Here is a 25,994-nt window from a genome sequence, read left to right as displayed (position 1 = left end):
AGTTAGGCTGAGTTTGACCAGCTTGTAAATGGGTCTGCTACCGTTGAGCCTTGTTTGTGATTGGCTATCCACAGGCGGGTAGTGAGGTCTCTTACGCTCGCTGGACTGTGCGGCTAAGAGAGCGGCAGTTAGCAGGTAGTGTATTTAACCCTAGTGATTTTCCAGAGAGGAACTATACTGATTTGTGGACTTGATATGAGGATGAGCATGACTGCATTGCATATTGCATATGGCACTTGGCTGCAGAGCCCCGCATTGCATAGCATTTGATTGGCAGATGGTATTCTTACCTTGCATTGCTTAGCCTTGTGACGGCTAGTGGTATTCATGGTCTTACTGCATCTTTTCGCATATTCTAATATTGCAGTCATGCCACCTGTCCTTCACACACTTACATCACACTCTAAGCTTTTTAAAAGCTTATGCACGATTAATGCGTGCAGGTGATCCTAGGCCAGAGAGCAGAGCAGGAGCTGGAGCATGCCGTTGATCCTTTTGGAGTTTCCTTTATATTGACTTTGTATTTTCCTTTGAGCCTTGTATCTTGTAAAAGTTTAAATTCTTAGTGGATTTTGTAATGCTGTTCCTGCAGTTATTTATCTGTGGTTATGATGTTATGATCTTGGGTATGCTCTTTATGGATCAGATTTATGTTATAGAAATCCTCCTTGTAGGATCCTAGGTTCGGAACCTGGTGAATGGGTGCCAAGAGCTGAAAATGGGGTACTACGGAGGCTGTTGGTGCCGGAATCGGCAATCGGGATTCTTGTGAGCCCGGTCACCGAGTCTGGGGCGTGACAGAAACTCAAGTCCTCCCAAAGCTATCTGTGTGGTAATTTTATTTTATATTAACTTCTTCAATTCTCTTTCTTAAGTTAGTTTTAAATGTAATTAGAGAGTAATCTATACTCTACTTAAGAAATAGATAATTGAATTTGCAGCAGTTAGGGTTTATATTCCTTGAGATATATTAGATCCCTAGATTCTTTTTGGTTGAGCATATATTGCTTCATCGACATTCAAGAAAGAAGATCGCTGCATTAATTGAAGCCTCGACTTCATCAAATATTTTTAAATTGACACTCTGTCTTCTGAAGATATGTATTGTGACTATTTTATTATTTCATTTGGATTTTTAATTTTTTTATAGATATCCTAGAAATCTCATTGGGTTGATTAGTGGTTAGCTCGTGAAAATCACTGAGGGGGTTTTATTGTGGTAAGCCTATGTAAATCACAAGTACTTTAAGAGGTTGTTAAGGTGAACCTAGGAAAACCTTGATATAGTGGAAAGCCAAAATTACAATGGCAGTAATTCTGGGAGCGGAGTAGGTGTGTGTTGAACACCAAACCACTATAACTCTGTGTATTTGTAGTGATTGATTTATTTTATTCTCTGGTACCTTTATTTTGAGATATTGATTTCAAGGATGTCATAAAATAAAGTTGTCTGCGTAAAGTTATAGATGAAGGTTGTCCTACGAATTAATTATAATCAAGGTTTCAATACTTTATGTGATTGAGAATATTATTTCTGTAAATTTTTATAAGGAATTGGTGTTGTTCTATTTACCCCCCTATAGGACATTTGTAACTCATCTTTCAAGTGGTATCAGAGAGAGGTTGTTCCTTTTGGGATTTACCTCCTAAAGCTAGATCCAGATTTATAAGATGTCAAATTTCAAAAGCTTATTCATATCTAGGCTACCTCCCTTTGATGGCTCAAACTAATCTTACTGGAAAGTCATGATGAGGATCTTCTCAAATCCATTGATGAAAGTGTGTGGCAAGCTAATGTAACTCAATAGATCCCTCCTATGATGGAAGTAGTAGCTGAGAATGGAATTATGTCCATGAAAGAAATTGCTTATAGTTTTTGGACGACTACTCAGAAAAGTGAAAGTAGTGTAAATGTTATAGCCTTGAATGTTATAACTTATGATCTATCACTAGATGAATTTAAAAGAATCATTTCATGTGATATGGTAAAATAAGCATGGGATATACTTGAAATGACACATGAAGGACATTGTGAAAAAGTCTAAGATCCAAATACTCAACCAAATTTGAGGAAAGTCATATGGAAGAAAATGAGTCATGTATAGGCTTCTATACGAAATTAAATAACATAGTTAATTCTATGTAGGTCTTAGTGAAAGCATCTCTAAAAGTAAGGTTTGTGCAAAAATACTACAATTACTTCTTGATAGGTTTAATTCTATAGTTACTGTTATATTGGAACTGAGGGATACCGATACTATGAAGGTTGAGGAGTTGCTTAGATCTCTTCAAACCTACAAGTTGAAGTTCAAAGCTCCTAAGATCAAGTCCACTGCCCTCAAATCCTCTAAATCTAAATTAAAGGTTTTAAATGTAAATTCAGATGACGAGAAAATGAGGACGATATGACTATGTTGACAAAGAAAATTTATAAAACATTTTTTTTAAAAAAAAATAAAAGAAATCATTTAAAAAAACCTTTTGATAAAAGAAAAGGAAATTCAAACTATTGAATATCTAAATCTAAAGACACCATGCTTTAACTGTTTTGAATTTGGGCATCTGGCTTCAAAATGTTCTAAGAATGATAAATCGAGAAGAAAATGTATGATTAATACTTGGGATGAATCATCAGAATCTGAAACTAACGAATTAGATCATGAAACTAAAAAAGAACATGTCTTTATGACTATAGCCAGAATCACTTCTTTAAAAAATTGCGATACATCTAATTATGAAACTCTTGGAAGTGACTCTGAAAATGAAGATGACCTTCAAGAAGCATATGATGCCCTGTCTAGAGAAAGTTGCAAGTTTGTGGCTAAATTGAAAATTCAAAATTCAAAATGTGTATTATAACTTGAAAAAGTTGTTTTGAAAAAATATTATTTTTCTAATTCTTTTGAAAAATCAAAATTAGATTTAAGTCTAAAAATTTCTGAATTGCAAAATCTTAGATCTGAAAATGAGAAATTAGAAATAGAAGTTTCTTCACTTCAGAGTTCAAAGGATAGTTGGAAATATACCAAGGAGACCAGAAACTTGAAAAACTACTAACTTCATCTCGCTGAAGTAGTGACAAATCTGGACTTGTATATATAAAAAATAACTATGTGAAATCTAAGAATTCTACTCTTACTTTTGTAAAAGGAGAATCTTCAAAATCTAAAAAAGAAAACTCTAAATGAGTTAAACTGTAAAAAGAATAACTTCAAAAATTCAAAACCATTTCAAGAAGCCTTTAATGTAAAAACATATGCCAACAACCACAAATATCAAAGGAGAGATAATGCAAATCCTCCTCTTACTGATAAAATTGTGGATTTGCTCAAAGATTTATTGAAATCCAACTCTGGTGGGAAAGAAGTAAACAAAAATAGGAGAAATCCTAACTCCCCAAAACATCAAAAGGTAAGAGACCCTCCTAAGCCTAGAACCGTAATGAAATGAGTTCCAAAGGTTAAGTGTATTGTTATCCACACAATTTTCAAAGCAAGTAAGCATTTAAGATGGTACCTAGATAGTGGATGTTCTAGACATATGATAGGTGATAAAGTCATTCTTTCGAACATCAACTAAATCGATGGTGTATCAGTTACATTCGAAAATGGTAGAAACTGCAAGATCATCGCCAAAGGTAATGTATAACTTTTCAACTTACCTATCTTAAAAAATGTATTATATGTTAAAGGTTTGAAACATAATCTCTTAAGCATATCTCAAATCTGTGATGACAAACATAGTGTGAAAATTTCTGATCATGGATGTGAGATAATAAATAATAAAGGACACGTAATATTAAATGGTCACCGAACGTTTGAAAAATTTTATATCATTGATGACTCTTACTCAACAAATCATTCATATTACATGGTCCAAACAGACGAGACTGAATTATGGCACCAATGTCTTGAACATATAAACTATACAGATCTATATAAATTAAGCAAAAGAGATCACTTGCGTGGTTTACCCAAACTGAAAAAGAAAGCAAACAAAATATGTGGTGCTTGTCAGGTAGGCCAACAAATTAGGAGTAGTCACAAAAAAGTGAACTCCTTAGTCACGATAAGACATCTTGAACGTTTCCAAATGGATTTAGTTGGACCTTTTAGAATGAAGATTAGAGGTGGAAAGAAATACTTCCTAGTCGTAGTTGATGACTACACTGGATATTATTGGGTAGTTTTCTTAGGAGAAAAGACAAATGCTCTTGACGAAGTCAAAAAGCTTATTATATGCATCCAGACTGACAAAGAATTGTCAGTAATCAGAATAAGAAGTGATCATAGAACTGAGTTTGAAAATAGAAAATTTAAGAAATACTGCAAAGATCATGGCATATTACATGGGTTCTCAGCTCCAAAAACACCTCAGCAAAATGGAGTTGCTGAAAGAAAAAATAGAGTTCTACAAGAAATGGCTAGCATAATGCTAAATAATATGAAGTTGCCTAAATATTTATGGGTTGAAGCTATGAATATTGCATATTATATAATTAACCGTGATTACATAAGAGCAGCAAAAAATAAAATAGCTTATGAATTATGGTTTAAGAAAAAACCTAATGTTAAATATTTTCGTACTTTCGGAAGCAAATGCTATATTTTATGTGATCAAGAAAATTTAGATAAGTTTGATGTAAAAAGAGATGAGGAAATTTTCTTAGGATATGCTTTAAACAGTCGAGTATATCGTGTTTTAAATAAAAGAAATGGGGTAATTCAAAAATTAATAAATGTTGTAATTTATGATCAACCGATCATTCCCAGACTTGATTAAGATGATGGTGATAATGATAATATTTTAGTTAATCAATCCGAACTATCTTTAAAATCAGATATTACTTTAGTTAAGGTTGGTAAAAGACCATCCGACTGATCAAATACATGGTAACCCTCATACTAGTGTTCAAACCAAAAGACAACTAGAAAATATTTGTAATCATGTTTGCTTCACTTCCCAGATAGAACCGACTAATGTAAATGAGGCACTAGTTGAAGAAAGTTGGATCTTGGCTATGCAATGAACTAAATCAATTTGTTAGAAATGATGTATGGTATTTTGTTCCCAAACCATCTGATAAACATGTAATTAGAACTAAGTAGATTTTCAAAAATAAATCTAATGAACTTGGAAACATTATCAGAAAGAAGGCGCGACTTGTCATGCAAGGTTACACTCAAATAAAATGAATTGACTACGATGAAACCTTTGCACCGGTTGCTCATCTTGATTATATTAGGTTATTTATTTATGTTGTTTGTTACAAAAATTTTAAAATATACCAAATTGATGTTAAAAGTGTTTTTCTAAATGGTGACTTAAATGAGTAAGTTTATGTTGAACAACCAAAGGGCTTTGAAGATCTCAAACTTCATGATCATATATATCGTCTTAAAAAGGCACTGTATGGTTTAAAACAAGCCCCTATAGCATGGTATGAAAAATTAACTTGATTTTTACTTAGTCATAACTTTCAAATGTGTAGTGTTGACAAAACTCTATTTGTAAAAAAAATAAAAATTAATGATGATATCTTAATTGTACAGATATAATTTGATGATATTATCTATGGATTTACTTGCGCTGATCTTTCTTCCAAGTTTACAGATCTTATAAAATCAGAATTTAAAATGAGTGTGGTTGGCGAACTAAATTACTCCTTGGACTTTAAGTTAAACAGCTCGAAGATAAAATTTTCATCTCCTAAACTAAATATGCACTGAGTTTGGTAAAAAGGTTTGATTTCGAAAATGGTACGTGTCATGCCCTAAACCTGGAATTCGAATTCATAAGAATCCCGATCACCGAACCCGGTACCGACAGCCTCCGTAGTACCCCATTCTCAGCCCCCAGCGTACATACGCCAGGTTCCGATCCTAGGATCCTACAAGGAGGATTTTCCAACATACATTTGTCTCATAAGAAGCATAACCACAAGTATACCCAAATCATAAAGGCAACATCATCATCACATATCCACTAATATAATCATTTGAATACAATGCTGAAAGAGAAACATATATATCGAAATCAAAGCTCCAGAGGACTGCTGCATGCTCTAAGCTCAACGCTGCTACAACTTAACACCACCTGCATACATCTATCGTACATAAGCTTACAAAAGCTTAGAGGGTGTGAAAGTGTGTGCACAAGATAAGTACCAAGTATACCATAAAACCCATAAATTATACATCATCAGAATAAGCGAAAATACTGACAAGATCATGAATCAGACGATATCAGAGTAAGCAAAAATATACTGGTAAGTCCATGAGTGCTATCAGCCGTACCAAGGCTATGCGATGCAAAACATAATAAGACAATAACAGATGCTGAGGATGCAATGCAATATGCAAATCTTGATGAGCCACGAATACCATCAACCTCATCTAGGCCATATAAGTGAAAAAACATAGTAACCCAAAATGCTAAGTACTGCGGATGCTATGTAATATGCGGTACGAATGAAATGACCATGCTGGAATGTGAAGTCAGGATAATAGTACGTAGTATCGCAGGCTACGGGGTCCACCACAAAGGGACTTCTATCCAAACCAGTCCCATACCTAAATTTGGATATTCCGACTCAATGTGGTAAACTCCTGATCTCAGGTTAGTCGTGCGCCCAACCGAAATCCTGGCCATGCAAAGGTACCCGTAATAAATAGTTACGCACCACCAGCCCGAGTGGATAGTGAATGAATGAATGAATGGATATGCAATTCCTGCTCAATAAGTCCACATATCGGTACGGTTGCTCTCTGGGAAAATCACCGAGGTCTATTACACTCTACACCGACTGCCTCCTCCCTAGCTGCACAGCCTAGCGAGTGAAAAAGATCTTACTATCCGCCTAGCCAGCAGTCTGCCAATACCTACTCAGCTCATCGATAGTGGACCCATTTATGAGCTGGTCATACTCAACCTAGCTTATAGCCTCCTCACTCGGGTGGATAAGACCACACCTTCTCCCAACCGACCACGACACAGTGGGAGACGCTGCCTACTAGTATTCAGCACTCTGGCGCTCATGTTCCACTCAGTCTAGACGCTAGGGCACCTCTTGGCCTCAGAGATTTTGAGATTTTCACCCAAGGACATCCTAAGTGCCCATAGTGCTAGAACCAAGTATTTTCGGTGTCTCATTTAGCCATCCACGATGTGCCTGTGGAGGCCACGGTCCTGATTTTGCTAGGGCGTACAATGATCAAGTCACATATATGGGAGATACATGAGTCACACTATCTAGTCATGCAGCAATCCTGCACGTACGACGCAATAATGTGGATACTCCGTCTCATAAGGAGTCCCGTAAATAGTCTATCCAATGGCGTATGCTATGATCAAACATTTCTCATATCAGGCATACATATGATGCATATGGGCATGAATCATAGAGTTATACTAAGCATTTTATATGGTGATGAACTATCCTCACAACGAAGATGGGCCTTGATGGCCTACACACAACAAGTATGGGCCTATCAATGGGCCCTAAGGAGAGTTATAATGCGGGCATTTAACTAACATTATTCTTACAATGTGGACGTCAAACCAACATTACTCCCAAGGCATGACCCGCCATAAATGTCATTACATAACCCATGGTGGAATCACACAATGCAATAGACCTTGTATACATCCCATTGGGCCTCGACCCATGGGCCTCAAATACATCAAATGGGCCTCAACCCATGGGCCCTAATACATCACAATGGGCCTTAACCCATGGGCTCCAAATACAGCACAATGAGCCTCAACCCACGGGCCCTTATACATCACAATGGGCCTCAACCCATGGGCATTAATACATCACAATGGGCCTCATTACACAGGCCTCAAATACATAATAGGTGGGCCCTGCACCTGGGCTTCAAAACATGCAACAGGTGGTCTTGCTCATGGGTCAAAGATACATCATGATGGGCCATAAGTATATCCAAGTGGGCCTCTCGAATGGGCCACAAAATACATCAAGCTGGACTTCACAGATGGGCCATAAAATACGCCAAAGTGGGCCTCACAGATGATCATATCATAGAGTGGCCTGCCATGATGTGTTTGAGATCCAACCAATTCATAAGTTAACATAGAGCTAGATGAAGTGAAAACAAAATATTAGCTTAATTGAAAGATATTGTGGCCCCTTAGAAGTTTGAATGGTGGACGTCACTATCTACTACTTTCAATGGTGGGGGCCACTTAAACTTTAGATCTGACTCATTCGCTAGCTCATGCCATAAAATGAGCCTTCAAAATGGTTGGACGGTTTGGATGCTACGCATGCATCATGGTGGGTCCCGTAAATGGAAGGCGTGGAGGATACCGGTGGGACCCACGGAACTTGGTTACGCCACCCTAGCAGCTGTGCGCTGGAGTAAGGTACACTAGCCATCCCTCCCATACATGGGGACAGTGTGGGGTATAGTACATACATCAGGGGTCCCACGTGGGGCCCACCATAATGTTTATATGCCATCCAATCCGTTGATATGGTCACGTAGACCCAGATGAAGAGGAAAAACAAATTCCATATTAATTTAAAACTTTCAAGCCACATACCTTATTCCCGGCCAAATTACCTTCCCCTAATACTCTTCTGCTTTACGGATGGCTTTTCACCGGATCAAAATACCCCTGCCTCCCTTGATCGGAAGCGGATTGGCTAGTGTGCGAAGATAAGTGCTAACGCTCCTTGAAATCTGAGTTGTACAAACAGTTCAAAAGAGATCAAAATTACATGGCCCCCACATTTATGTATTTATTATATCCACAACGTTCATCCATATTTCAAGATCATTTTAGAGCATTTAAAAAAAAAAAAAAATCATCTCCAAACATCAACTCGACCACATCACAAATAGCAACGGGGAAATTGATTTTCATCATTAAAAATTTCATAGGGCCCACCATAACGTTTATTTTCCATCCAATCTATTTATAAGGTCACAAAGACCTGGATGAAGAGGAAAAAAAAATTTTCATATTGATCCAAAACTTCTATGACCCCTAAAAGGTTTCAACGGTAGACTTTCAATCCCCCACTACTTTTTACAGTGTGGTCCACTTGATAGTTAGATCTATCTTATTTTTCATCTCAAGCCTTAATAGGAGCTCGCTAAATGGATGGATGGTTTGGATATAACACGTACCTCATGATAAGACCCACAAAACTTGCACCAACCAATCCACTTCCTCTTATATGTGGCGATACTACCACGGGTTTAGCGGTAGTGCCGCGGCAGTCTGTCCAGTTTTTATTTATTTATTTATTTACAAGGAAAACTTTTTTCTCCCTAAATTTTTCTCTAATAGATATTTATGTAAATATATATATATATATATATATATATATATATATATATATATATATATATATATATATATATATATATATATAAACAAATAAAAATATTTTTCTCTTTTTTTATTCACTTCTTTCTTTTTTCATTTAACAAGCATATCTCCTAAACCAGACTAAGATACTTGATGTACCTTATATGATTTTGGGGTAGGAGAAGCTACTTTAGCCAACCAACCTGGTTATTTTCCAATATTTCATTAGGTCGATGGTTGAAAATCCATTTCATTCACTTCGAGATGAATTTCATTCACTTCGCGATGAATTTCATTCACTTCATTCACTTCGCAGTAAATTTTATTTACTTCGCAGTCAATTTCAATCACTTCCCGGTCAATTTCATTCACTTCGTAGTCACTTTTATTCACTTCATTCACTTCGCGATCAATTTCATTAACTTCGCAGTCAATTTTATTCACTTCATGGTCAATTTCATTCACTTTGCGGTCAATTTCATTCACTTCGCGGTGCATTTCATTCACTTCGCGGTCAATTTCATTAAATTCTCATTCAATTTCATTCACTTTGCAGTCAATTTCATTCACTACATTCACTTCGCAGTCAATTTCATTCACTTCGCGGTCAATTTCATTCACTTCACGATGGATCTAACTACTTTTCATCACTGATGGCTATCACAAGTAATGCACATGATGGACGGAGAGGATTTCACATTATGACATAGTGGCCCTAAAGAGCTTGGGTGTTTTACACGGTGTTGGAGAGGATTCCTTCCGTAGTTGGTTTTACGCGGTGGACCCACATTACACGTGCGCCGTGAGTCAGTCCTTTTCTAGAATCCAAAATGCTCCTCTTTATAGTTTGCATTCCTTTCACGGTGGTACTACCGCCGGTCCGGCGATAGTGCCGCTCAGACTGTCCAGTGGGCGACAATACTACCGCCGGCACTACCACCGTGAAAGGAAATAGTGCGCTTATTGTACTGAGTAAACTCTGTGAGGTTCATCATCATTTATGTATTTCATTCAATTTCTAGCCATTTCTTTTACTTTTATGTATTCACATTCTATTTATACATTTTCATATTTCAAATTTGATGCATATGGTTTTCAATTGTGCAGGCGATTGAATTGAGAACTCAATAACAGGAAAAACAAAAGTCATTTTCTATAGTTGCTATTGGGCCTATTAACAAACATATGGGACTCAAACGAGAAGAATCTGGGGTTGATTTTCTTCTTAATAGAGTTTTTTTCCAACAATCTAAGCACAAGTTGAATGAAGGAGATTGCATACGTTCAAGTGATGGGGATGAGCTTGGAGTATTCGAGTTGACTTGACCATGGCATTAAATTAATTAAATAAGAATAAATTGAGTAGCAAAAAAAAGTTGAACGGCTAGGTATCCTATAAATAGCACTAAAAGGCATATTGGTAATGCGTCGTGTGCTACTTAAGCTCTTTACCTCCTTCGTAGAGGTCAATGCGCTACACCTTACTTTTTATTTAAAAAGTTGCTCCAGTGAGTTACTGGGGCCAATTCATACCGAGTTGGGATCAAGTCTATCTTTCTCAGTGTCTTGCCTCAAAATTTGAATTGAGTTGACTCAGCTAAGTTTCAAGTTGAGTCAGCGAATTTTAGAACTATGCTGGCAACCCAGGCCCTATCCATTTACTAAACAAGTCTAGGATTTAAGACTATGCTCCAATCCAAAACAAATTATAAAAGCCAAAGCCGCACATAACTTGCCTTGTTTATCATTGTGCCTTAGTGGATGGTTTTTTTTTTTTTAACAGACTAATCGAAGGGAGAGGAGCCAATGCTAAGTGCTACATCTAGCTACAGATCTAGAATGTTTGTCCGTGAGGTCCAATCATGGATGCCCCATATACCAAAAGTTGCATCAGTTGAATGATATTAGCTGCTAATTGGACATTTTTGCTCATCTAAATGTACAATTGGTTGGACCTTTTCCTGACCATTTGAAAAGCTTAAAAGTCCTCCAATCAGTAGCTAGGATCACCAATGGATTTGATCTTGGGGTGTGCTCCATCCATGGTAGGGCAAAACAAAGATGAAGAGAGTGCTTGATAACTTAGATATACCAGTAATAGCATCAAATACTTTATCATAATTGAAATGTAAGAAGGTTCAAATAGAATAGGAGAGAAGAGATGGCTATTGAGCTCATTCAATAATGTAGCATTAGTAGGAAGCTTTCACAATGAATTTCATTCACTTCGCGGTGAATTTCATTCACTTTGTGGTCAATTTCAATCAGTTCGCGATCAATTTCATTCACTTCGTAGTGAATTTCATTTACTTCGCGGTCAATTTCAATTAGTTCACGTTGAATTTCATTCACTTTGCGGTGAATTTCATTCACTTCACGGTGAATTTCATTCACATAGCGGTCAATTTCAATCAGTTCGCGGTGAATTTCCTTCACTTCACGGTTAATTACATTCACTTCATGGTGAATTTCCTTCACTTCACGGTTAATTACATTCACTTTATTCACTTTGCAGTGAATTTCCTTCACTTTGTGGTCAATTACATTCACTTCATGGTAAATTTCCTTCACTTCGCGGTGAATTTCACTCATTTCGCGGTGAATTCCATTCAATTAATCTACTTCGCAGTGAATTCTTTCACTTCGCGATCAATTACATTCACGTCATTCACTTCGCGGTCAAATTCCTTCACTTCGCAGTGAATTTACTTCAATTCGCAGTCAATTCCCTTTAATTCGCAGTGAATTTCCTTCACTTCCTGGTGAATTCCATTAAATTCATCTACTTCATGGTGAATTTCCTTCACTTCATGGTCAATTCCATTCACTTCGTTCACTTCGCGGTGAATTCCTTCACTTCGCGGTCAAGTCCATTCAATTCATTCACTTCACGGTCAATTCATTCACTTCGCGGTCAATTCCATTCACTTCGCGATCATGTTTCTTCACTTCGCAGTCAATTTCATTCACTTTGCGGTCAATTCCGTTCACTTCGCGGTGATTTTTCTTCACTTCACGGTCAATTTTATTCACTTTGCGGTCAATTTTATACACTTCGCGATCAATTTCCTTCACTTCGTGGTGAATTTCTTTTACTTCGCGGTCAATTTCATTCACTTCACAGTGAATTTCCTTTACTTTGCGGTCAATTTCAATGGCTACGGTTATAATCCGTAGCCATAAGGAATAGAAGCTTTCAGAAATGACATTTCTAATAAAGCAGGGGCATTTTGGTCCAATAAATGTGCGTCAGTACAACAGGGGAGTAGTCTGGGAAGGTAAGTTTGGAAGGGCTTAGTAAGGTACATGGCTTAAAAGTGGGGTATACAGTAGGAAAAAACTTATTTTAATTGTAGTTTGATTCCAAAACTCCTCTCATGTCTTAATATTCCTATTTAAAAGGTTTTAAACTCCTTTATTTCATTCATCAGTAAATTTACAACATTTCTGAAATTTACTTTTTTATTTTTATTTTTATTTTATTTTATTTTTTTCTATTTTGCTTTTTTTTTTTTTTTTGACATGAATTTGAAAAGTCTCTTTGAGGAGTCCAAGAAAATTTAGTGGATTCGAAGTAAATATCCTTGTAGTGGATGGTGATCGACCTCACGAAGGAACGGCGCAAACTGGATCGGGTGATAACGTTTGGGCTAACAGAAGCCGGCTGGATTTCGCTTATCTATGTAATAGCTAGTTCTGTATCATTAAAGAAACGATGGTGACTCGCCCTCCCAATCCGTGGCACTGATGTGTACCTATCTGGACCATCCAAACTGTGATCTCATTGTGTATGAGGGTAATCTTAGATCACGCTTATCATGGACCGTGGATCATGAAGGGCAAAAGAAAACGAAGAAGAAGAAGAGTAGATCGGCAGTACAGAAGGATCCGGCCAAGTAGAAATTAGAGATGTAGACCGACAGTCCATAAGAACGCAACGAAATAGACATGTAGATAGACCGTCTATGAGGATCCAACGGTTCAGATTAGAGTTAACCTCGTGTTTATCTAGAAGAAATGTCCACGAATCATCCGCTGCAGGACAAACCACACTTTGGTGGTGCATGACATGTGACATCATTCATTTTTTTGAACGGTGCTGAGTATGCCATTTGTCGAATGGGGAAGCAATGTGTACTAGAATGTGTAGTGTAAAAAGCTAATACTAGTTGTCATGATCTTGTACACAAATGACCGCATGCGTTTGGCTTTACTATGTATTGTTGGGGTTTGTGAATGAGTCTTGCGTTGCGGACGTATTAGCATATACGAGCCGAATATGACTAAAATCCAACCACACGCCTGTGACTATAGTATCAAAAGCCGAATATGACTAAAATCCAACCACACACCGGTGACCATGGTATCAAAATATGTTGATTGAATGCATTGAATTGATGCTGAAATAGGAACCGTTGAAAATACGAGTTTATTCTAGGAATTTTTTTTGGCATTTTCAATTCGATCATGCAAATTGACATTTCAAACGACAGTTTACTCAACTCTTACATAAGTGCGCTATTTTATTTCTAATTCTATATGGGGTTTATATAAAACATGTTAATATATACAAATTAGGATAATCGAGGGTGAATGTGAGAGAGAAAAAAGTGAGTAAATGGTTTCGAGAGGGAGAAATTAGGGTTTCGGATTTATAAGTTGTTTCATCTCTTATAACTTTCTGTTCACAGTGGATTGTTTATTATTCGGTGTCGTAGTTTTTTCTCACAAGGCTTTTTCCATATAAAATTTATGTGTTCACTGTAGTTGCTTGAATTTTATTTTTTTTCCTATTGTGTTGTGTGATTCCGTCTAAGGTTGCTTTCGTGCTGAATAAGTCATGCAAAGACTTGTTACATCCTCAACAAGATACATAGAGACAACAAAGTCCATGCAGTTCATTCATCTATTCATCCATCGATCGTAGAAGATCAAGGATTAACGAATGGAAGGGTTCATCCTTCTTATGAGGTTTTTTTTTTTTTCATCCAAATGAAAAGGCTTTCAATTAAGCAGTTGATAGCTATATATAGAAAGAAAAACGTACTTAAAACTAAAAATATTTTATTAATATTTTACTATAAGAATGCTTCGCCAGCTTGAAATGCCAATAGATATGAAGGGAGGAAGATATCTCCTTCAACAATAATTACCAAGATTTCGTGTTGGCTAAAAGAAGTAGGTAACTGCTTATCGAGCTTCTACAGCTCGGTGTTGATCTCGGTGGCAGAAGCTCGGGCAATGGTGGATGGCTCTAGATTTGCATGGATTTAGGGTTATTAAATGTTATAATTGAGAAAGATTCATGCCTCATAGTTGGTGAAATCTGTCACGCCCTGAAATCTGGGTACAGAGTGTGCACCCTCAAACTCGAGTTTCAGTTCGTAACTCGTATACAAAGTGTATTAATTTAATTCCTTAATCAGTTTAATCAGAGATGATAAATATATTCAGTCTAAATTCCACCATAATCTCAATCACACACACATAACACTTAGCACCAATCAATCAGGCATATATAAATCTTGACAACCCTTAAAATAAAATAAACCTTAAAAATCATTCATTTATTATATCATCATACTACAATTATGTTTATTCCATACTAACATTATTTCAATAAAATAAATCTAAATAATTTCTTAAAATCTTAAAATCAATACCGACATACATTTTACATTAATCAAACTATGCTAGCAAGTAATCAGAAATGGTCTAATGCAGCCACTTCATCTTCAGATAAGTATGGTCATGTTTCACATGGATCGTGTTCAGGTACGGTGCATCCTTCCAGTTCTTACACCACATCATCTGCTAATGGCTCCTCTGTACGGTTTTTCCATCAATAAAAAGGTAAGCTAGCCAGGCTTAGTGAAATAACCCAACATAGTTCATAATCATAGCAATTAAAATAACATAAAAATGGATGTACAATGATATGGATGCAAATGATGTATGAATGCATTAGATGGGGCGATCGTCCATCTCCTTGGGTTGGAGGTCGTCAACCCGCATTCACCCGTTGAGTAGGCTTCTACCTTTTGGTAGGCTTAGGCATAGCCCACATCTGGTAACGCTCTACAAGGATCGACATTTCTTCCAAGGAAGGCCCCTAGGATCGACCATACATTATGTAAATGTAATGAATGATATATGATATGTAAATGCATATTTTTCATGTTTGGCATAGTTGTCTTGATTAGAATATTCACATATAAATTTAGCATACAATTATCATAACAAAATACTTAAATCTATATATCAATCAATCAAACAATCACAAATAATTTATTTTAATTTTAATGAATTATGAGACAAATTGGGTTACTCACCTGAGTCTGATAGTGTAGAATCCACGAGGTAAATGAGTTAGTTTGAATTCAGAGATCCTATCAGTTATATCAACAACATTATTATTCATCTGGTTATTTTATATAGTGGGGCCCACCTTTGATATATATCCTAGGTGGCCAAATATTAAATAATCAAATAATTAAAATTATATATTTATTAAATTTAATTATCAAAATTTAGATTTTCTTTTTAAGATCCTAAAATTCAATGTCAAATAATTAATCGAGGTGGCCCACCGGATGATTGGATCATCCAGATTCTTGAGATCTTAGCATATTTTACCTCCACACATTGGATGAATGGTATGGATCTAACCACATATACATTAATGACCCATCTCGACCTTCTATGCCAAGTAATACCAACACTTGCGCAAAAATCTAAGATTCTTTTATTAAACACTTCTAGATCTGACTAATGTGGCCCATCTGATGGTCAGAATGATCTAAAAATTACGGCCCTTATATATTTTGTCCTTAATGATCATATGATCCGTATAGATCTATCTTAACACAATCAGATTCCATCCATTCAATTTATTCTTAAAATTTTACTAACCAGATCTGAAATCATAAAAGTATTACTTTAATAAAATTGTCTTTACACACCTATACAATGATCATGTGGATGATCCACACCATCCATTATATAGATCAAGAAGAAATTAATAACATAATAAAAAATTAAAAAGATTTAACGATTAGAACTTATCTGATCGAGCTTTCTTAGAATCTCTTCTTCCTTTTGCTCCATGGCTTCCTTTTTTTTCTATTAAGGAAAAACCTCTCCATATCCATTTTTAAAGAAACTTCTCTTGATATGATAGGATGAGCACGTCCTCCCTTATCTTGAATTTGATTTTTTTTTTTTCGACATTTGATAAAATTTTTTATTATTACTACTCCAAGAATCGATCCCTAAACCTCTCTCTCAACTAAGAATGTCTCTACCAATTCAACTATTAACTTATTTTTATTTTTTATTTAAAAATAAAATCTTTAAATATTTATTTTAATTTTTTTAATGCACCAAAATTTAGGGTTTTTACAAAATCTCTTCTTTACAAGGGGCAACCCTTAGAATATTTAGTGCTGATTGGGCTCAATCTATCAGAAGAGTGGAGCGATTTTTGTCTTAATTTCTCATGCTTTATGTAAATCTAATTCGGTTGCGGATGCTCTAGCAAAGATGGGAAGCGGAGGCAACCCCAATAGTGTTTATCAAAGTCGGGACGAACTCCCAGGCATGTGAGAGGCCCGATGGTTTTGAATAATGCAAGTCTAGGCTCCGTTAGAGTAGTGAATCGCAAAAGGAGTAGGTCGTGAGCTTAGAGGGTGGTAATGGCTTTTCCTGTTTTCTTTTAGTTGAGTTTTGTGCAACTATAGGATAGGTGGGCCCCTTTATTTTTTTGTGGGGACCGCCCGAAATTTTCTGATGTATTTTTGTTTGCAATCCTTTTCTAATAAATTTAAAAGTGGCGATATCCCACCTTTTTTGTTTAAAAAATAACACTTACAATTAGCTTAAAAGAAAAATAAACAATTTGTTCATGGCTTGGCAGGAAATCGGGCTTCATGGGGAAATAGTCGTGGCGCCAAGCGGTCATTTGTTCATTACCTGACATGAAGACAAGCTTCGTGGTGAGACGGTCATTTGTTTGTTGCTTGATGGAAATCAAGCTTCATAGTAAGATGGCCGATGAAGGGTGGATTTTCGATGGTCGGTTCGAAACATGGTTGAGAGACTAGGCACGTAAGGAGAAAACCAGTGTAGTGATAAATTGTTTGAAATGTTGGCGAGAGCCAAGCTCATGATAAGATGGTTGTGATTCAGCTATTTGTTTGTCACTTTAGATGAGAGAATTAGGCTTCACAATGAGGCATTGGACATAATTATTTAGCACATGGAAAAAAGCCCGACAGCCTTCCATTCAAGACTAAGCAATCTTCCTAGTAGTTTAGTGGTGTTTTATTGACATAGGGTGGAGGGATAAGATAAAGTTAGCTAGCAGTTGGGGAGTTAGACCAAAACTTAACTAAGGGCATCCATGAGGGATGAGGGATATGAAGTGTTACACTGTAGAGTAGAGTTATGTTGGATTGGCATGGGCTTGGAACTATTCTCTATTGGCTTTATTTATATAGATACATGAGGGTGCTAGCGTATAGCCATAGGAATCACTTCTCATGATTTTCATTCCAATCAATTAGTTAAATGAATAGACGTGGCCGATTATACTTTATCTTCAAAGTCGTGCCCCAAGATATTTACATAATCATCCAGCCATCAAATGTGCATAGCAAGTTATATCCTACCATGTGTGATAAAGAGAATCACTGCCATCTAGCCATGCGATCGTGCACACTTTTGCAAGCCATTACGTAAACTATGGCCTTTCTTAATTTGTCATGCATCCATATGACAACTTCTCATTTTGATCATTTTGATTGTGCACATGTGTCCCATGGTGATGACCTTCTTAGTTCTCCATGATTTTCCTTCCGCCCATCATCTCAAATGTAAGGATCTCATCGTGATCTTTCATATAACAGTGTTCCCACATGTCAGCTTTATAGCTATCTAATTTAACAATATGATTAGGTGTAAATACTTCCTTGGAAAATCATTGTTATTAGATATTGATTCATTAACATGATGCATTTTACTTTTGAGTTAATTCTTAATAGAACATGTTTAAGGGGGTTTAAGAGGCACTGTCTCTAATGCTCCTGAGCACTTGAGATTAGACACAATGGCTTGGTAGTAGCCAATGGAGAGTTATGTTCCATGGATCTCATTACTATATATATATATATATATATATATATATATATATATATATATATATATATATATATATATATATATATATAGATCGTACTAGTGTTATCATTAGATAGTCATCTCAGGTAAGAGATGTGGCTTGGTATTAGGATGGACAGTCTCCACCTATTGGGGTTAACTTAGTGGCAGTTTGCCTCATTCACTACCTTACATGAGTGTGTAAGTGTGCTATGGATGGTTCCTTAGATTAGGTATTTGGTGACTTGTATTTTGCATGGATTGCATATAAGTATCAAGACTGCATTTGCCTAGACTTGAATAGGTTTTTGGCTACACTAGCTCCATCAAAATTCCCACGGCATGAGGGATGTGTGGATGGAAATGCTTTGATTGATCATGCTTTGACTTTCCTTATGAGGCTTTTGCATAGCCATCAAAAGTGGGTGTAGCTAAGTTTCTTCACCAAGGTCCTCGAAGTACACACAATCTAATACGGGATCTACTTAGTCTTTTCCAGGACATGAATAATACATGAATAGGTGGTTAATCTTAATGTTTGGATGATCCATCAAGTATTTAAAAGGATGACCGACACCTCTAAGGTTTTCAATTAGTTGTTAAAATTTTTCAACCATTAGCTTTCATCTTTAACCATTGATTTGTTTTAATTCATACTTGATGGGCATATAATGTTTGACATCTAATAATATCTGTAACCTAGGTGCTATGAGAATTGCCTAGGGATGGCGATCACAACTAATGGAGAGATTTAGACGATTGGGGTGCATGAATTAAGTAGATAAAAAGACATGCTTCTTAGTAGGGTATTGTAAGTGCTTGTATTTAAAGCACACATGTAGTTGTCATATTTCGTAGACAAAATGTTGGTTAGATCTTAAGTACTTACTAGTTAGATCTCAAGTACACTTCAGTCATCTACGACACCTCATGAAGATTGGCTCAACATCACAAGACTAGAAAACTCGGCATGATTATAAGTGAAAGATGAAGATCAATGTGTATGCCAACCATTAGGTAGAATGACCTTAGAAAGGACCTTAGGTTAGGTGTTTTTTAAACATGGCCTTATATGCTTAAAATGTAAGATTTACTATGTAAATTCTCTAAAGTTCGGCCAGCCCAACTTTATGTTCAGCTAGTGTAATTAAGTTCAGTCAACCCAACCTTAGCCTAGGTCAAGTTTACAACAACAATAAAATGGAAAATCTGTTGTAAGTTTGGTCGGCCCAACTTCGCATTGAGCCAACCTGAAGGTGTCTCGGGTCAAGTTTCCAGCAATGGAACTTTCAGATTTCACTGGTATTTGGCTAGCTGAACCTTGCATTTGGTCAGTCGAATTTTTTATTTATTTTATCCTGTAAAATCTGATAGTCGTTGGTGTTGCGCAGCATGCCAACAACACAGTGAACCAAGATCCAATCTCTGGTCTTACCCACAAACGATAAACAGAAAGAAATATAAACTAGAAAAAGAATTAAAGTATTCCAAACAAACCACAAGACAAGATATATGTGGAAAAACCCCAACAAGGGTAAAAAAAAAAACAACAGATGTAAACTTCCACTATGAAGAAAAATGAAGATTATAAGACAATATACTAATTCTCCCTTGGAAGTACATAGAAAACTCTTTACCCACACCTTATAATTATTTCTCATCCACTAGAAAAGCCATAGGGACACCTATTTATAGTTTAGGAAACTTCCCTTTCGCACCCTTGCGAAAACTGACTCAAAAATCCGCAGTCCGCATCAAATCCGGAAATAAATCTGCGTAACCTCAACAAGTCAAGCAGGCTGCTCGATCGGTCGAGCAGACTCCTCGACTGGTCTAGCATGGGCCTCGACCGGTCGAGTACCGCGGAAGCAAAAACCTATGCTCGCTTGACTTTGAATCGAGCCAGTGCACGATTGGTCGAGTCGGCTACTCGACCGGTCGAGCGGCCCCCAGATGTGGCTCCACATCTCAACAGTTGGAACATTATCATTAGAGCCAACCGAAGCTGTTCTTAGGCTAACTAAACTTCTAAATTCTTTACCTGTAATGAGGGACCTTCTCTCATTGTTTTCATAACAAAAATTTTTGATAAATCTTCCTCAAGTCAAGAGAGAAACTGTAAGACCCTATCCTGAGTATCCGTTTTGTTTTGTTAGGTCCCACGGTCATACCAGTCAAATCCCGGTGACCTGTGACTTGTAGATAGCGTTTGCGGTCATCCTTAAATCCCGTCATGCTAACCTGACCCGGATCGACCTGAAACTTATACCGTTACGACCGTATTGACGTTGTGGTTCCAATGCTGCGTCTCGTACATCCATCTGATGTGTACATCATAAGATGTAGCTTGCACCATTTTGGGTCATTAGTCATACATGTGGGACCCAACTAGTCCCTTACACATTTTCCCATGTGGGCCTCACCTTATTGCACCTTCTTCTATGCAAGCTACCCTCCATAATGACCTAGCCTAGTTATGATTGTTTTTCTTTTCTAGAAAATAATCATGAGATATTCTCTCTATCCCATGCATTCCTCTTCCCAAGCTAGCTCTTTCTTCCAAACTCATCATTGCTCTTCTACAACCCTCCTCTCTCCTCTCTTCTCTCTCATTTCCCTCTCCTTCCTTTCCATGCTAGGTGGGATGTCCACCATTTCTCCCCTATTCCAGCAACTTCTCCCCCTTCTCTCTCCCAATCCCACCATCTAAACCCCATCTCCACCACTAGAACCCTTCCATTGGAGCTTTAGAGCTTGTGGCTTGAAGTTGGAGGAAGATCTTGAAAGTGGGTGATGCATTGAAGCTCTTTCTTTCCTTCTTCTTCTTGCATGTTCTTCCCTTCATATTTGGGAGTATGTAGGACCCACCAATTAATGGTGGAGGTCCTACATAGCTCCATGATGTGAGTCCAAAGACCCACGTGAGGCATGCACGTTTCCATGGTGAACCATTCTCCATGGATCCACCATGATGGATTTCTTTAATTTAATGGTTATTTGGTCATCTAGACCATGGCATGCATGGTGGGGATAGCATCCATACCTCATCAAATTCCTTAGATTGTAAGATCTCAAGCATGCATGTAAGATGTAAGGTGTGGATTGTGTTGGTGGAGGATTCATAGTATCAGAATCCTCCCCTATGGCCATTGATCTCTCTCTCTCTCTCTCTCTCTCTCTCTCTCTCTCTCTCTCTCTCTCTCTCTCTCTCTCTCTATCTTCTTCCTTCTTTTTGCTACTGATGATGGTGGCCCACTAATGTGATCAAAAACATCCCAGACCATCCAAATTTTTGGGGACGTCCAGGCCCACCCTGTCTTGCATGGGTTGGATGGCCCTTAAGGTTTGATTTTCTTGGAGATTTTTGGGAGGGAGTGTGTCTGAAATTTTGGTGGTCCATCTAGGTGGACCCCACTTGTATTATCATAGATTTAATCCCTTTAAATATTTTTCTATAGGTCGAAAATGGATAGCATATGTTGCTGTCCAAATTTCAGGCCCATTTGATGCATGGTTTTGGGTATTATTTTAGGCCTGTTTACAAGGCTTTTCTCCTTGATTTCTTTTGGGATTCTTTGAGGTGTGGACCCCACCTTGATGTAGGATGGAGCCCATACCGCTACCCATGTATTCAGATCTATGAACTGGGCCCAAGAGGGCTGGACGGTTCAGAATTTTCTGGACTGTCCAGCAGTCTTGCATGTTGGAAATGGGCTTGTATTGGCCAAGTTTTTGGGAAGGTGGGCCACCTTAGTTGACCCCACTTGCTGTCCACATATGGGTGCATGAAATCCACCCATTTCCCCTTTGATTTGGCAAGCCTGGAACCACCCCATTAGGTGCTAAAGTTGGGGGCAGCAACATTTTTACAGCAGCAGATTTGTTCGATATGCCTTGCTGTCATTTTTGTATAAATTATTTAGGCTTGTGTATGACTCCCAAATTCATCTCCATTATGGACCACTTTGTTGGGACCCCTTCTATGTGATCAAGGGTATCTGGGGCCACCATATTTCTTTGGGAACATGGCTGGACAGCAGCCATGCTGGACGTCTTAGGTGTGGTTGACGTCTAGCATGGGCTGGCAGTCCCACCTCATATGAGCCCACTATGATATAGTGTTTCATCCTTCCATTCATCCATTTTGTGTGGCCCACTTGGACGTGGCCCACCCTTAGTGGGATGTCCATGTTGGGGCCCACCTTGAGCTTTATTATGGCCTGGACGGTCCAAGCCTTAGACTGTCCACCCATGTGTTGGGACGCCCATGGCTTTTGGGTTGCTGCTGGACTTGCAGGCCCACTTGATTTATGTGACGTATATCCACTCTCCGTCTGGTGGGGCCCCATGTGTACATGACTAGCCACCAGGGAATAAATATTCACTTAATTTTTACCAATTTCTAGACTTCAGCAGGCCTAGGGAGTTGGGTGCGCTGAAAGTTCAGCAAGAGGCCTTAAAAGTACATTATATGTGGCTAGAATTTTAAAGGATGTGAGGCCTACCATATTGAGAGACTTGTGTGTATGTTTCATGCCTTTATTCTTAAAAAAAATTTTGGGCTTAATTAGTGCCTTGTGAGGCCCGCTTATGAGTTGATTTTTGAGGGCCTTGGTAGGCCAGATTTTTAGGACTTCCTATAGGCCCAGATGGGCTGGGACGTCCAAGCTTGGCCTAGTAATATATATGGGATGTTTCCACCATTATGCTGGGCTATTTGGGCTCAAATATAGATGTGGTTGGGCCCTTGATTGCCCATCTAATTAACTAGTTTTTAGGCTGATGTTGTAGGACCCATTTGGCCCAACTTGGATATGATCTTCACCTATGTTTTTGGGCTTATGGGCTACCCACTAAGTCCAACATAATGCATGGATTTGGTGGCATTATTTTTCGGCCATAATCTCTCTTATGGGCCTATGTTGTTGTAGGTTGTTGGGCCATAAATTGCCCTATGGACCCATGATTATGTATGTAGGCCTTGGGTCATGTTATTGAGGCCCCCCATGTGATGCAATTGTATGTATAGCTGTCCATTTTATCTTTATGGTTGTACTTGGGCTATGGGCCTTGTATTGACTAGATTTCCTTGATGGGCTGCCTTCTTGGGACAAATGGTGGTTGAAGATCCACATTTGTGTACCCCTCTAGGCCCTCTTGTTAGACCCACTCTTATCTATGGGTGGTTAAATGTCCACCATAGACTCTTGCTAGGCCCATTCACATCATTTATGCCTACGGCGTTGTCTATCTAGTCTCGTGGGCTACCCCAGGCTTTTGGGCCCCCACTAGAGGTTGTGTTCCTTCTCTCCATGGGAACTGTCTAAGTACCTAGACCCTACTTGGTTAGGAAGAGAGTACAACATCACCGCATGGCATACTTGGTTATCTTCATGACCCATTCCCATGTGCATCATATGTGTGCTTGGTTGAGATGGTTGATTGGTCATGGTATTATGCCATTGGGCAGGCTGTCATGGGACTCCCAGGGTGATGTAGTTGTCCCTTACCTGGCGCGTTGGATGCGAAGGAATGGATGCATGATTGATTGGTGTGATTCATGAATCTGGCGTTGCATAGCACGTTGATATTTGCCCTTGTTTCATCAGGGCTATAGCCTCCACAGGTATATCTTGGATGACCAAATTTGGACACCAAAATTGTTTGTTTGAGCACTTAGCACACGTAGGATGTCCTTAGGTGAAAGTCCCATAACCTTTATGGTACCGAGAGATGCTCCAATGCTGAGACCAAGTGAAAAACAGGAGCGTCAGTGCCTTTACCATTAGGTCGCGTCTCCCACTGTATCATAGTCAGTTAGGAGGGGGTGTGGCCTTACTCGCCTGAGTGAGGGGGCAACAGTTAGGCTGAGTTTGACCAGCTCGTAAATGGGTCCGCTACCATTAAGCCTTGTTGGTGATTGGCTGTCCACAGGTGGGTAGGAGAGCGGCAGTCAGCAGGTAGTGTATTTTACCTGGTGATTTCCTAGAGAGGAACTATACTGATTTGTGGACTTGATATGAGAATGAGCATGATCGCATTCCATATTGCATATGACACTTTCCTGTAGAGTCCCGCATTGCATAGCATTTGATTGGCAGATGGTATTCCTGCCTTGCATTGCTTAGCCTTGTGACGGCTAGTGGTATTCATGGTCTTACTGCATCTTTTTGCATACTTTGATATTACAATCATGACACCTGTCCTGCACACACTTACACTACCCTCTAAGCTTTATATAAGCTTATGCATGATTGATGCGTGCAGGTGATCCTAGGCCAAAGAGCGGAGCAGGAGCTGGAGCGTGCCGTTGATCCTTTTGGAGTTTCCTTTATATAGACTTTGTATTTTCCTTTGAGCCTTGTATCTTGTAAAAGTTTAAATTCTTAATGGATTTTGTAATGCTGTTTCTGTAGTTATTTTTCTATGGTTATGATATTATGATCTTGGGTATGCTCTTTATGGATCAGATTTATGTTATGGAAATCCTCCTTGTAGGATCCCAGGATCGGAACCTGGTGAATGGGTGCCAGGAGCCGAGAATGGGGTACTACGGAGGCTGTTGGCATCGAAATCGATAATCGGGATTCTTATAAGCCCAGTCACCGAGTCTGGGGCATGACAGTTGTTGGTATCTGAGCATAACAAAATAGCTCAGAAGTAACTTAGGACAACATTACATATCTGCTTCAAGCGCGTTCTCTCTTTAATTCTGTTTCCCTAATATCCGAGTCCCTTGAGGATTCTAATCTCAAGGTGGCCATCACATTTGTTCTTGTGTAGATCACGCTGCTTAGACGAGGTGCCCGTGGCCATGGCGCACGTGGCCGTGGTTCTCATTCCACTCCATCAACCCGAGCTCATCCCATTCCACCTGTTGCAGACCCTAGTCCAGACCACATTCTGGAGGTCCTTGTTCCGCCCCGAGTTGATCCTGTTCCTCCGTCGGAGCCTTCTGCACCTGTGCCCAAGACTCCCACTCCTGCAGTTCCTATGCCTCCACCTAAGGCCAGTGTAGCCCCTCCCGTGCCTACCATTCCAGATAGAACCGAGCAGTTACAGCACATGCTCCAGGTAGTTACCACCGCCCCCTAAGGGCAGAGTCGACAAATAGAGGAGACGCCGGAGTAGAGGAACCAGGTACGAGCGAGTGCCCTTTATTAAGATTTTCGTCAGTACGATCCCCCACGTTTCAAAGGTGAGCCCGATCCCACAGCGGCCGAGTTATGGCATACAGAGGTGGAGAGGATCTTCGACACCATGCGATGTACGTCACAACAGTGAGTTCCTCTAGCCAATTTTCTTCTTCAGGGCGAGGCCCAGCACTGGTGGACTTTTGTTTCCAGATCTGTCGGGCTAGATTTTTTATGGACCTGAAAGGACTTCGTGGATCGTTTTGACCAAAAGTTCTTCCCTGAGGACATTTAGGAGCAGAGAGCCTTAAAGTTCAAGACATTAGTCTAGGGTGATATGATAGTGGCACAGTACGAGGCCTG

The sequence above is a fragment of the Magnolia sinica genome, chromosome 10, assembly GCF_029962835.1.
Source record: "Magnolia sinica isolate HGM2019 chromosome 10, MsV1, whole genome shotgun sequence".
Classification (NCBI taxonomy): domain Eukaryota; kingdom Viridiplantae; phylum Streptophyta; class Magnoliopsida; order Magnoliales; family Magnoliaceae; genus Magnolia; species Magnolia sinica.
The sequence above is the reverse complement of the archived record's forward strand: the minus strand, read 5'-3'. Positions refer to the sequence as shown.